This window comes from Protopterus annectens, chromosome 7.part0, assembly GCF_019279795.1.
Source record: "Protopterus annectens isolate FY-2018-M chromosome 7.part0, PAN1.0, whole genome shotgun sequence".
Classification (NCBI taxonomy): domain Eukaryota; kingdom Metazoa; phylum Chordata; order Ceratodontiformes; family Protopteridae; genus Protopterus; species Protopterus annectens.
The window spans coordinates 90395930-90408164 of NC_056739.1; the positions used below are offsets into that span (position 1 = coordinate 90395930).

Here is a 12235-nt window from a genome sequence, read left to right on the forward strand (position 1 = left end):
GGATCACAATGGCTCTGCAATGAGCTGCCTTCTGATGAAACTTTACCATCAATGAGACTGGGGGACAACAGTAAAGAAGCCCTGGGGGTCAAGCAAACACCAGAACATCCTTGGGTTGCTGTCCTGGAGGAAGAACTAAGGTGTAATATCTGCTGCACTTGGTTTTGGTTGTGGAAGCGAATAAGTCACAAAACGGAGTGCCCCAGCACCAAAAAATACAAGCTGCAACCTTTGATTTTAGGGACCACACATGAGAAAGTATACTTCTGCTGAGGCTGTCAGCTACATTGTTGGAGTTCCCTGGGATGTGCGTTGCCACAAGAAACTGCTCTGGAAAAAAAAAACACCCACTGCCAAACCCTCATAGCCTCTCAACAAAGAGAATATGATTGTATCCCCCCCTGCTTGCTGAAATATGAGACAGTTGATATATTGTCCATCTGTAATGAAATCACACCTATGGGAAGGGCTTCCTGAAAGGCTTGCAACACAAGGAGGACCATCCTCATCTCCACAATATTGGTGTGAATGTGGGCCTCCACAGAAGACCAAGACCCTTGAACCATCCTCTGTTCTAGCCATATAGAAAGATCCATGGGATCCGACAGGAAAGACCATTCTACAGCCACAGTCCACTGCAGAGCCCTTGTATATCTGACTAAAGGAACCAACCCTATGGACGCTGCCATATGACCTAGAAGTTTCACAACTGTGTGATCTGGAGGCTTCGAGATTGTAAGCACTGACAAGGCCTAAGCCCAAAGGCTGATCGAGCTAGAACAAAGAAGCCTGGCAATTTGATTGACTGTATCCTAGCAACAACCTATGAACTCTAAAACCTGAACACGCTGGAGTCTTGACTTGGAGTAATTGACTGTAATGTCCAAGTGGTTGCACAGTTAGAGAAAGGTATCCCTGGCCATAATCAATGATGCTCTTGTGGAAGCAGTAAGAAGACAATCATCCAGGTATGGGAACATTTAGAATCCCTGTAACTGGAGCTAGGCTGCAACTACTGCCATGCACTTGGTAAACACCTACAGGGCTGTTGTGAGATCAAATGGCAGGGCCCAGAACTGGTAATGACTGGCCTCTAGCCAGAAGCACAGAAACATCCTGAAGCACCCGTCTATCTTGATATGATTGTAGGCATCCTTGGAGAGGTAAGACGGGCTGCACCATGACCATCTGGAACTTGGTCTTTTTCATGAACTGATTCCATCTGCTTAAATCCAAAATTGGCCTGAGGTCCTTGTTCTTTTTTGGTACTAAAAAGAATGTGGAATAGACACAGATCCTTGCTGGTCTGGTTGGACTGCTTGGATGACTCTGCCTGTGAGAGCAGCTTGTGAATCTCTACAGTTGCAAGCAGTCTCTGATGGGGAGGAATGGCTGGGAGGCACTTTTAATGATGGTTTGGAACCTCTGAAAAGGGAATGTAGCAACCTCTGGACATAATTCTTAACACCCATGTGTCCAAGGTGATGGCCTCTCAAGCTTTTGAGTAATGAAATGACCTCCCCCCCCCAGTTGATTCTAAAGTAGAATAACTGGGCAACCCTTCAGGGTTGCTGAAAGGGCCCATTGGAGAATGCTCTGCAGAAGCCCTTACTCTCTAAAAAGGTCCACTGGGGGTTGGCGAAGCTCATTCCAACAGCAGACAGCATCTTCCCATCTTGCTTATCCATCATTAGAGTATCTTTATCTTTTAGCCTGAGCAAGGAAGAGCCATCAGATGGGGCACTGAAGAAGGATGTCTTGAAGCAATCTGCAAAGTTGCATAAATGCATCCAAGTGTGGCATTGCAATTGCCAGAGTCAGCTGCTCGGAATGCTCCACCAAATGCGTTTGAAATAAGCCTTATGGAAATGTTGGAGATGGAAAGCAAGGTAGACAACTGAGTCTCTAGGGTTTTCTAAGTCTCTGGAGACTACCGCATCTTGACATTCTTTGACACTTCAGACAGCAGATCATGTTTAAGTCTTGTCAATTGTGATAAATAATTAAGTGCTCTCAGTGCAAAAGTGGCTGAAACATAGGAGTGCTTCCCTAAACGATCCAAAGCCTGAAACCAAAGAGCTCTCTTCTGCAATTGCCCTCTTGGTGGAAGCATCCACTACAACAGCTTTGACTGCTGGACCCTTACTTCAATGTGGCTGTTCCTTGGGGGGGGCAAGAATCTTATCTGATTTCTTGGAGATGGGTACAATCATGTTGGGTTCCTTCCACACTCTCAGGGACACTGGGTCTATAAAAGCATCAAGAGAAGGAACAACCCAAGGTGTGGATGGGCCTATGCCGAAAGCCTCCAAAAATATGGACACCTCCAGAGATAGGGCTTCAGCAGTCCAGCTTCCACTTTGGCAAAGCAGCTCACATAAAAATCAACAAAAGATGTGTCAACATATTGAGACTTAGGGGACCTCTCTCCTTCCTAAAGGTCAGTATTCTCCATTAAAGACTCCTCTGGGGAGTCAAAGTGTTTCTACCTACACCTCTTATTTCTGGAAACCTCCAGCTCTGATGAAACTGGGGGGGGGGGTGGAAGCCTTCCTAAGGGGGCAGGATGTGGACCCAATGCAGGCTATCCAGAGCAGACTGATGAGTAGACACAGGCCCAGATGAGAAAGGGGAAGGGATACCAGCTAGAGAAACCTGACCATTCTGCCGAGAGGAGAACATCCTCATTATAACGAAGGCCGAGATGGAAGCTGTCCTCTCAGAGCCAAAAGTCGCAGCATCCAAAGGTACCAGAGACAGTCCAGATCCTGAGGGAGCCACATCTAGTCCCACCACTGAGACTGGAGCTGAGCCGTGCAAAGCTGACACTCCAAGCAGAAGAGAAGAACCCTAAGCAGGGATTGTCGACCCCAACCTGAAAACTCACACTTCCAACACAGTGGGTCTGAGGTCCCAATGACCCTGAAGTACATGAAGTTGACATGACCAAGGGATGAATCAGAGTCGAAGACAGCCAAGCTATTGGATCTGACCCAGAGAGAAGAAACACAACTGAGCCCGAAGACCTTAGATCTGAATGGCCAGATGGATGAAGCCAGATAGACTTAGCTGAAGCTCCTGGGACTAGACCCGGACCTGAAGGAATAAGGCCTAATTTCATCTGTATCTACAAGAAGGACCTCTTTAGCTGCTCCAAGTTAGAAGCTGCAATAATGCTGGATGGAAGAGGCCACAGACGGGAGACTGGAGGGCTATTTGGAGGAGGATGAGTCCAACTGGGGTGGGGAAGGAGAAGACTTTGGCAGACTGAAAGGGAAGAAAAAGGAAGCTGTCCTACCAGAAGGATCCCCTTTAAGCAGAAAAGGATTAGGAAGGCTTGGAGTCAGACACAGAGCCTTGCTGGTTGTCAGCACCAATGGAGATTGGTTCTGAGGGACTGTAGCCGATGTCAGTGCTGGAGCATCTGGGAGACCCGAAAGTCATGGGTTCTTTGGGTTGAGAGAGCCTGAGGAGGAAGGAATAAGGCCTAACTTCATCTGCATCTGCAAGAAGGACCTCTTTAGCTGCTCCAAGTCAGAAGGTGTAATAATGCTGGATGGAAGAGGCCACAGACGGGAGCCTGGAGGGCTATTTGGAGGAGGATGAGTCCAACTGGGGTTGGGAAGGAGAAGACTTTGGCAAACTGAAAGGGAAGAAAAGGGAAGCTGTCCTACCAGAAGGATCCCTTTTAAGCAGAAAAGGATTAGGAAGGCTTGGAGTCAGACACAGAGCCTTGCTGGACATTGGTTCTGAGGGACTGTAGCTGATGTCAGGGCATCTGGGAGACACAAAAGTCATGGGTTCTTTGGGTTGAGAGAGCCTGAGGAGGAAGGACTGGGACAGAAGAACAGGAACTCTTCCAATCACTTTTAGAAGACTTGGAGTTCTGCAGACAGTGCTTCTCAGACCTGACCTTTGGAACCTAGGAAAAAGAAACGGATGGAGAAAATGGAGAGCTGGAAGGCAGATGTTCCTTGAGAACCAACTTGGCCTGATATTAGTTGATCGCCCTGGACCCACATTATTCACAGACACTCTGAGTCCAGGTATGATGCTCCCAAGCAATAAACACATTTAGCATGTGTGTCTTGCAAAGGCAACTTCTGCCCGCAGGCCATGCACTTCTTAAACCCCTTGTCTATAACATAACAAAGCCGAAAAGGACACAGATCAAAACTACCAAGTACTATTCATACAGAAAAAAAGACTATTCCAAAAACAGTAAGAGAAACCAAGTCCTATGAATGAGAAAACAGCTCATAAACCTACCTACTATCTACCTAATACATACAATCCTAACTAGACTAACACTAGAAAACAGGCTAAGGGAAGCAGCAATCTATCACCAAAAACACTACACCAAGTTACCACAAAGGATTAACCAAGTGGAGAAGAGATCAAGCTGCTGACAGGAATGGCAGAAAGCTATATATATATGGGGATTAGGGTGAGGAGCGAGAAATTGTGGGTAAGGGAGGCAGAACCTGGTGAATTTGAAATCTGAAGGAATTTGCCGGTGTCATATCCAAAGACCACAGGTTGAAGACAAACAGAGCAGACAACATCGGATCCTCAGATGCAGAGCTGCAATGATGGACAAAAGCTTCAACTTTATTGTGAACCAAGAGAGAGAATCGGCCATATTTCTTTTGCTAAATCTAGAGATAAAGTTTATGTTAGTCAATTAAAGAAGAGAGCCAAAGACTGTGAACTAGGTGAGTACTTGAGATTCTTTAAGTAAGACCGAATCAAGCATAGCCATCAGAAATGATAATATAAGGGACAGACTACAGACAGAATCAGATTTAAATTTAAAAGTAACTGATGTATGCAAAGCAATTGAAATAACATCACCACAAGTAAAAGAGCTCACTAAAGAGACGCTGCATATCCTGGTTTGTGAGGTGGACGAAAATGAAAAAGTCAATAAGTTGCTGGTAAAAGTGACAAGGAAGGAAAGCACATCAAAGAATAAGCCTTGTGTAGTGGAGTGACTATAAGGAGAAAAAAAAATATCTCACCATTAATCAAGTATGCAGAAGGTGTGCAAAAAATAATTTTACTAAAGTGTGTAAAATAGGAAAATGGTAAAAATATAACTCACTGGAGCAGACTAATGAAAATTATCTATATGGGGGAATGATTCATGTTTAAATAAACAGCAGCATTAACTGCACACCCCCAAACCATTCCGTGAAGAAAAAGTTTTTCAGTGGCCAGAACGACAGGACAAATGTACAAGACAAAAGTAAAGAAAATCTGTGAGCAGAAAATGACTCAATACACTTGAAAGAAAACATCAGAATAAACAGTTATAGGGTGGGTTTTTGAACACACACTGGTGCAGTGCATAATGCAATGTCTGCGCACACATTCTGATCACGAGTCTAAAGTGGGAAGTCTGAAGCAGTTGTGTTGAGTGCTTACTTGTTCTCATCATCTTCTACATCCAGTTAATATAAGAATACGACTTAGATCCAGAAAGCCGATAAACTGAATGCTCACTGGGATGTCTTGGTATGTTGAAAAGAATTCCGTCTAATGAAGTACATACAAATTATTTAAAATGTATATGACAAAGCAAGCTTTCATACCAAATATGCTTTTTCAAGTATCTAAATACAAATCCTCAGATACAAAATTTAATACATTCTTTTTATATTCTGCAAATTCTGTCCTTGTTTTTAAATCACTCCCTCTTAAATTATAATGTAAATTTTGTAAAACAGCCAAATTAAAGTAATGCACATTATCATTTTCATATATAGGTTTATAAAGTGCTTTGGTGTTAATTTCCCCACTTACGTCAGACAAATCCTGACATATTTGGTCTTTTATTTTCCTATTAGTGTTATCTGAGCTAATTATGAATTTCATTCAACCAGTAAAGGTTTTTCAAACAAAGAAAAGATAGGGAAAAATAACATCAGTTACGTATTATCTTATAACAGACATAATGCTTGTACAACATTTTATTTTAAAATATTGGTACATACTAAGAAACATAAGTGGGCATGGAATTAACTACAGTTTGGTTATAACAGATTTTGTGTTATAAAGAACAAGCAAATCATAACGGCTATAGCTATAGCCAAAAGACGGGATACATTTATTTTTGTAAATGTATACATCAAAAGAAAGTAACTGCACACCCTGTCACTCGGAAAGAATTATTTTTAATGTGTTTTCTGATTGCAATTCTGATAATATTGTTAATATACCTAACTGCATGTTTTGTGTAGAAAAGAGTAATAGGAAATTAAATGAGTGAATATGTGAACAAGTCTGACATAAGATAAACTAATAACAATGTATTTTATAAACATTTATATAAATGAAATAATGCAAATTTTAATCTTTCTGTTTTACAAAATGTACACTGTAATTTAAGATGGGGTAATTTAAAATAAATGTTCAAAATTTGTACAATATGAATGGATATCCAGATTTAAATCAGAGAAACATCCAGGATTAAATGGTTATGTGTCCCTTAAACAAAGGCAATATAGAAGGCAACAGTGAAACTGATTGGTTAATTATGAACGTGTTATTTTTAATTGAATGTATTTAAAGATTTGTATTTACATGTCTGAAAAGCACATTTGGTGTGAACACTTGCTTTGTTCTGCATTTCCTGAACCAGAATTATTTCCTTTTTTTTGAAAATGTTTTAATTCCTTGTTTGGTTTACCTTTTTGAGCTCCAGCTGCACCATACATTGAAAAGAATTCAGAGTATGAATACATAGTTAACATACGGACTACGAGTGTTTACCACAAGTTTATAATATTAAGGCAAATTCTATGGTGTTACCAGCAGTATACGCTCTAACAAAGGCTTCAGTAATTTTGTGGGCCAGAATCTAGGAGTTGCACTACATGCAGAAAATAGGTGCAATCCAGAAAATACCCAAAGCCTGTTAAATAGATCAACAGCATGGGTACTGCTGTTTAGATGGATACAATTCATATTTGTAAAGATCCAAACGATATTAACAGCATTTCCAATAAGCACGTTTTGTTCCTAGGAAGGTCTGGGCACTACCCTCATCAACAGCAGTTTACTAAATCTGAACTCTGAGGAATTATAACTGGGAACAGCTATTTGCTAAATCTGGACTTTTTTGACACAATATAATAAGCACTGCCTATTACCACTTTGTACCATCTGTATAAACTGAATATATAAAATTATAATTTAATAGCATTTAAGATTTAAAATTTGGAATTCATAACTTTATTTAATGTCTGTTACTCGGCTAGGTAGACCTGTCTGGAGACCATTTCCATCCTCTGGGTAGGAGGCACTAACACAAGATTATAAGATAGAAAACTATTACTCAAAGTCTGGCTTCATGATAGAGAGGGGATAAAGTCCTTAATTGTGTCCCAAATGACCCAAGTTTGACTAACTGCAAGCCAGCTGGAGGGACCAGATCAGGAAGATAAGAGTGAGGGTATGAAGCTAGCTTGTCCATTCTGAAGGAAGGGAAGCCACCTAGGTACCTAGAACATATGGCTGTGGAGAATTTGGGGGGCATTAAGCCATACACTGCAGGAACACCCCTCAACCCAATGACAGATGCATCTGTAGTGAGTGTACGTGGGAAGAAGTAAATTAATTGCCTATGGAGATACTGGGGCATGCAGCCACACTGCAGGCACCACATGCATCAATGTGCAGCAGTCGTTCTGTAAGACAGCAGTGGTATGTGTTGACATGACTGAAACCAGAGTGGTCACATAAGCAATCATGCATGAGCCATCATGATACAAGTGGCTGACAAGTAGGCTAAAATCCTGAGAACAAAGTCCACCACACCACCACTATGGGCTAAAAGAAGCTGCTGCAGTACTAACTGTATGACTGAGCTCAAGTACCAATATCCAAAATACACTCAAAAGTAAATCACCAAGTATGACCAAAGAGATACCAAAGGGGTATGGATGGTAATGCCTGTATGACTAAGCTCAAGTACCAATATCCAAAATACACTCAAGAAAAGTAAATCTCCAAGTATGACCAAAGAGATACCAAAGGGGTATGGATGGTAATGCCTGTGAGACTGACCGTGGCTAATCAGATGATCTTGTGATAGTCTAGCACGGAACTAGTTGTCTAGGTACAGTTAACCCTTGGTCCAAAACACACACATATGAACTGCTAGACACAGACTGTGATGAGACCAAAGAGCAGACATCTGAACTCAGTCACTGGCACCTTCTTGGAAACGCATGGATCTCCTGGATTACTTTGCTATCTTTTTTACAGAGACAAGAGTCATGGAGGTCCAAACAAGCACATCCACTCTGCTTTCAATAGACAGAGGATTGTGTGCATTACAACTTTCCCCTCAGGAAATACAATCAAAGATAACTGGGTGCCCTTATTTCCTCTTGACGTCTTCCTGTCTCTCCCAAGCCTTCACCAGATTGTCTTCTGCTTTTCTTCACATGTACCTGAACCGCCATAAGCTGTTCTCTTTGAGCTGACCTACAACTGGGGGCACTTTGGCTACTTCTCTGTCTTCCTTTCTTCATCTGTTTTACAGTGTGCATCCTACCACCTGTCTCAGGCACTTCATCTCCATCACCTCTAACTTCCTCAGCTGCTCTGCCTTTACTGTACATATTTCTGCACCACACAGTAGAACTGGGCACACCACTCTTATAAACTGTAATGAGCTAGAGAGACTTAACAGTATTCTCTCCAATGTAGCTCATGACAGTCCCCAAAAGTACCTACCCCTACTTTTACCTTTCTTTTTGTTCATGGGACTGAAAATCCTACACAGTGAAAATGTACTTCAAATGGCAATTTTTCCTACCTCTGACATAGCCAGGTATGCTTTTGCTTCCAGACATAAAATTCACAACTCATAATTTGGAAAATTTTGATACATGTGCTCCCACTGATGTTCTTTGTTATTCTACTCTTTGCTTTGACTGTTTGTAGTCAGTGCTAGCTACCTTCTCCATTAATATGTATAGCCAGCAGTAACAAGGAAAATCTTACAATAATAGCATTTGCTAAAAAAAAAAAAAAAAAAAAAAGACCAGCACCCATGAATTTCCTACTTCAAATTGATGATCGAGGACAGGTTTCTGCTTCATGGCTTCACAATGTGTATCCCTGATGTCCAGGTGCAATCAGCACCTTCTCTCTTTGTGTGCTTTTCTTTACGTACTTCCAATAGCCCATCCTTCAAAAAATGTGCAGGATGAATAAGTACTCTGAACAGTCAATATTTATATTACACTTACCCCTGTACTCCTGCTTAAGGCTGAAAAGGGGATGCGAAGGGTCAATCCACTTATGCAGTTAAAAAAAATGCACACACACATATAGATATACATCCAGTGCATTTTTGAATTTAATACAGAAACTCTGCTCCCAGTTACATGTTACTCTACAGAGAACGTAGAAACAACAACAGCAGGGTATTCATTCCTGACTGCCACCACTTAACACAGTGCTGGGCCCACGTGCCCACAACTGATACAGTGAAAGAATTGTAACTTCAGCAGCAACAGAGGGATACAAATATCTCTTTGACAAACAGCCTACATTTAATCAACACACCAGTGGGCGAGCAGTACATGTACAAAGGAACATCTCAAAGACCATTTCTGTAAAATGAGTCGAGAAGCACTAATGACTACACAGAAGGGTCTTGTAAACAGAAGCAGATATTTATTATTTACTTCACTGAACTGTGAAAGAAACATTGAAGGACTACAAAGATGCTTTAATAATTTACTAGCTAACAGCAGTGCATTTAACCTCTGCCATCTAGGGATTAAACGACTTGTCACACAACATGCCCTTAACATTTATACCTCTTTAAAGGGGGAGATTGTAACTAGATACAGTTAACTTGTTGTGCTCCCCTGATGTGTGACAAGCAGTACAAGCTCTACTGATGCCACTTCAGTGTAACAACAGCAGCGAGCGAATCAAATCTCTTACAGGAATGGACAGACAGGCTGCTTCCTGAAATAAGGCGTTACTCACCTTGTGCCAATGGTGCAGTGCACTGAGAGCTGACAGATCAAAGCATTCCATGCAATCAAGGTGTTTCTTCCTACATGCCCTGCATGTTTTATTGACAGAGCTGCAATCAAGGTGTTTCTTCCTACATGCCCTGCATGTTTTATTGAGAGAGCTAAGTCCATAGTGAGCATTACTGCTTCATTTTACCATCCCAGCCTTACATCCACATGAAGTGATGAAAAACTAGTTGGTACTGAAACTGCAAAAATCAAATAGTATCAAGAGAGATGCTGGAAACTCTTGAGTCTCAAGATTTGTTTAGACATAGAAGTCTATGCACAGCATTTTGCTCTGCCTTTTACATTTACTAAACCACCCCCACCACATTTTAGACTGTCTCAATCATTAGGTCTTACATTATCTCATCACTTAGTTACTAACATCAGTTCATCAGCACATCTGCCCACCTGCCAGCTGTATGCTAACTGATGAATAGCCTGTGCCAGCCCCAAAACTCAGTGCAGTCATGGCCATGTGTTACACCCTTAGTTCTGTTCTGTTCTCTCCCTCATTCACCAGGAATCTACAGTCACTGCTGGAGGCAGCTTCTAACAAGGCAACTTGTCTTCCTCTACAGACCTCTAACCACTGTTGATATAAAACACTGTCACCACGACAACTGCATTTGGTACTAATAGGTGCATAAATTCACATGGTACACCTGATTGTTAACACATGATTTCTCTGTTGAAGGGTGACTGCAAGTGCTTTATTTTATCGCCATATTTTCTTATTCAACATGCAAATTTACTGGTAGCAGCATAATCAGCTGCTTTGTTACTGGGCACGGCCAGCGCATTGTCGACTGGCAGAGCAACAATGATTTATTAAGTGTTTGTTTTATTTGTAAAGTTAGAATGATGTGTACTTTGGTTTGGATATCATTTCTGAGGTGTTTTCTGCTAGAGCACCAGGGGGTATATAGGATTTGTAGTTTTGTTGTTTTACTGTGCAGTTGCAGAGTTCTATACAAGTTTTTTTTTGGGGGGGGGTGTAAGCTTTTCTGTTTGTTAAATTTTGTTAGGGATTTGAGTGTGGTTATATGTAATGTACAGTATTCATGAGAAATGTAGTTCTGATCAGGTGCATTAAATAAAGTGAATGTAGATAATGTGTACTTTAGATAAGTTTATACAGCTCCATTCACTTCATCCTAAATGTGTGTGCACGTTACATGTTTACACGGAATAACTACATCCAGCCTACTTAAAGCACTTTTTTGTAACACAGACACCATAATTTCTTATGCATCTACAGCCTATTATGTGTGTCATCAGTTAAACAGCTGTCACTAAACTAATGAGAATACATAAAAAAAGCCATTCCTCAAATCCTTAAAGTTTAATCAGACACTGCAAATCTGCAACAAGGGATTAAACAATAATAAAAATAAAAAAAATCATTAACAACCAAACCTGGTAATTAATACAGCAAGTTAAAAATAGAGGAAATACACAAATAAACCACAGCTGCTACAACTTCTCCACAACAAAGCCAAACTGAACCTTAACCTGTACAAAAGTCTCATATACCAACTACATTTTAAATCAACTAAGAAAAAAATCATTTCCATACAAAGTCATACAAAATCCCCATAATATGCGTAAAGAAATATCCCCAGCAACTAAGGCTACATCTCACTAGCAGATTCAAGTAGAACTATAAAACTAACAAAGGAAATTAAGGAACAAAATTCTCAACTTCATAATGGAAGAAGAGCATACACAAATTGCCCAAATGTACATAATTAAAAAATACAAATATCAGCAGTAAAAAAACCCCTAAAAATACAATGCCATCTGCATGAAAAATACAAAACTGAATTCCTATCCATCCGCTCACCATTAAGAGAGACATCCTACACAAAGCCTAAAACAGTAAATCATTAAAAATGCTAAACAACTCTTCAAATAAACTACACCAGGATTATATATGCAGCAGTCTTCTACTAGATATTTCCCATCAAGTCCAAAGACAGGCCTGCTGCAAAATTCTGCCCAGTGTCTATGCCACAAAATATGAGCTTCTGCCCAGTCATTATGCAACAAAATATGGGCCTAATCCATAGCATACGCCACTCAAGTATTCTCACTCAGACCCTCACTAAATGAAACACCCACAACCTAATCTATTTTGTAAGTTGAATACTATCAGCCACAAACCAGTGAAAATAAATAATCAA

General features: G+C 40.8%; 1 protein-coding gene across 3 annotated transcripts in view; it reads right to left on the reverse strand.

Moving 5' to 3' along the window:
• Nucleotides 1–12235, reverse strand: part of NAV1 (neuron navigator 1) — a 2383470-nt gene that overhangs the window by 990969 nt on the left and 1380266 nt on the right. The gene's annotated exons all lie outside the window — the stretch shown is intronic.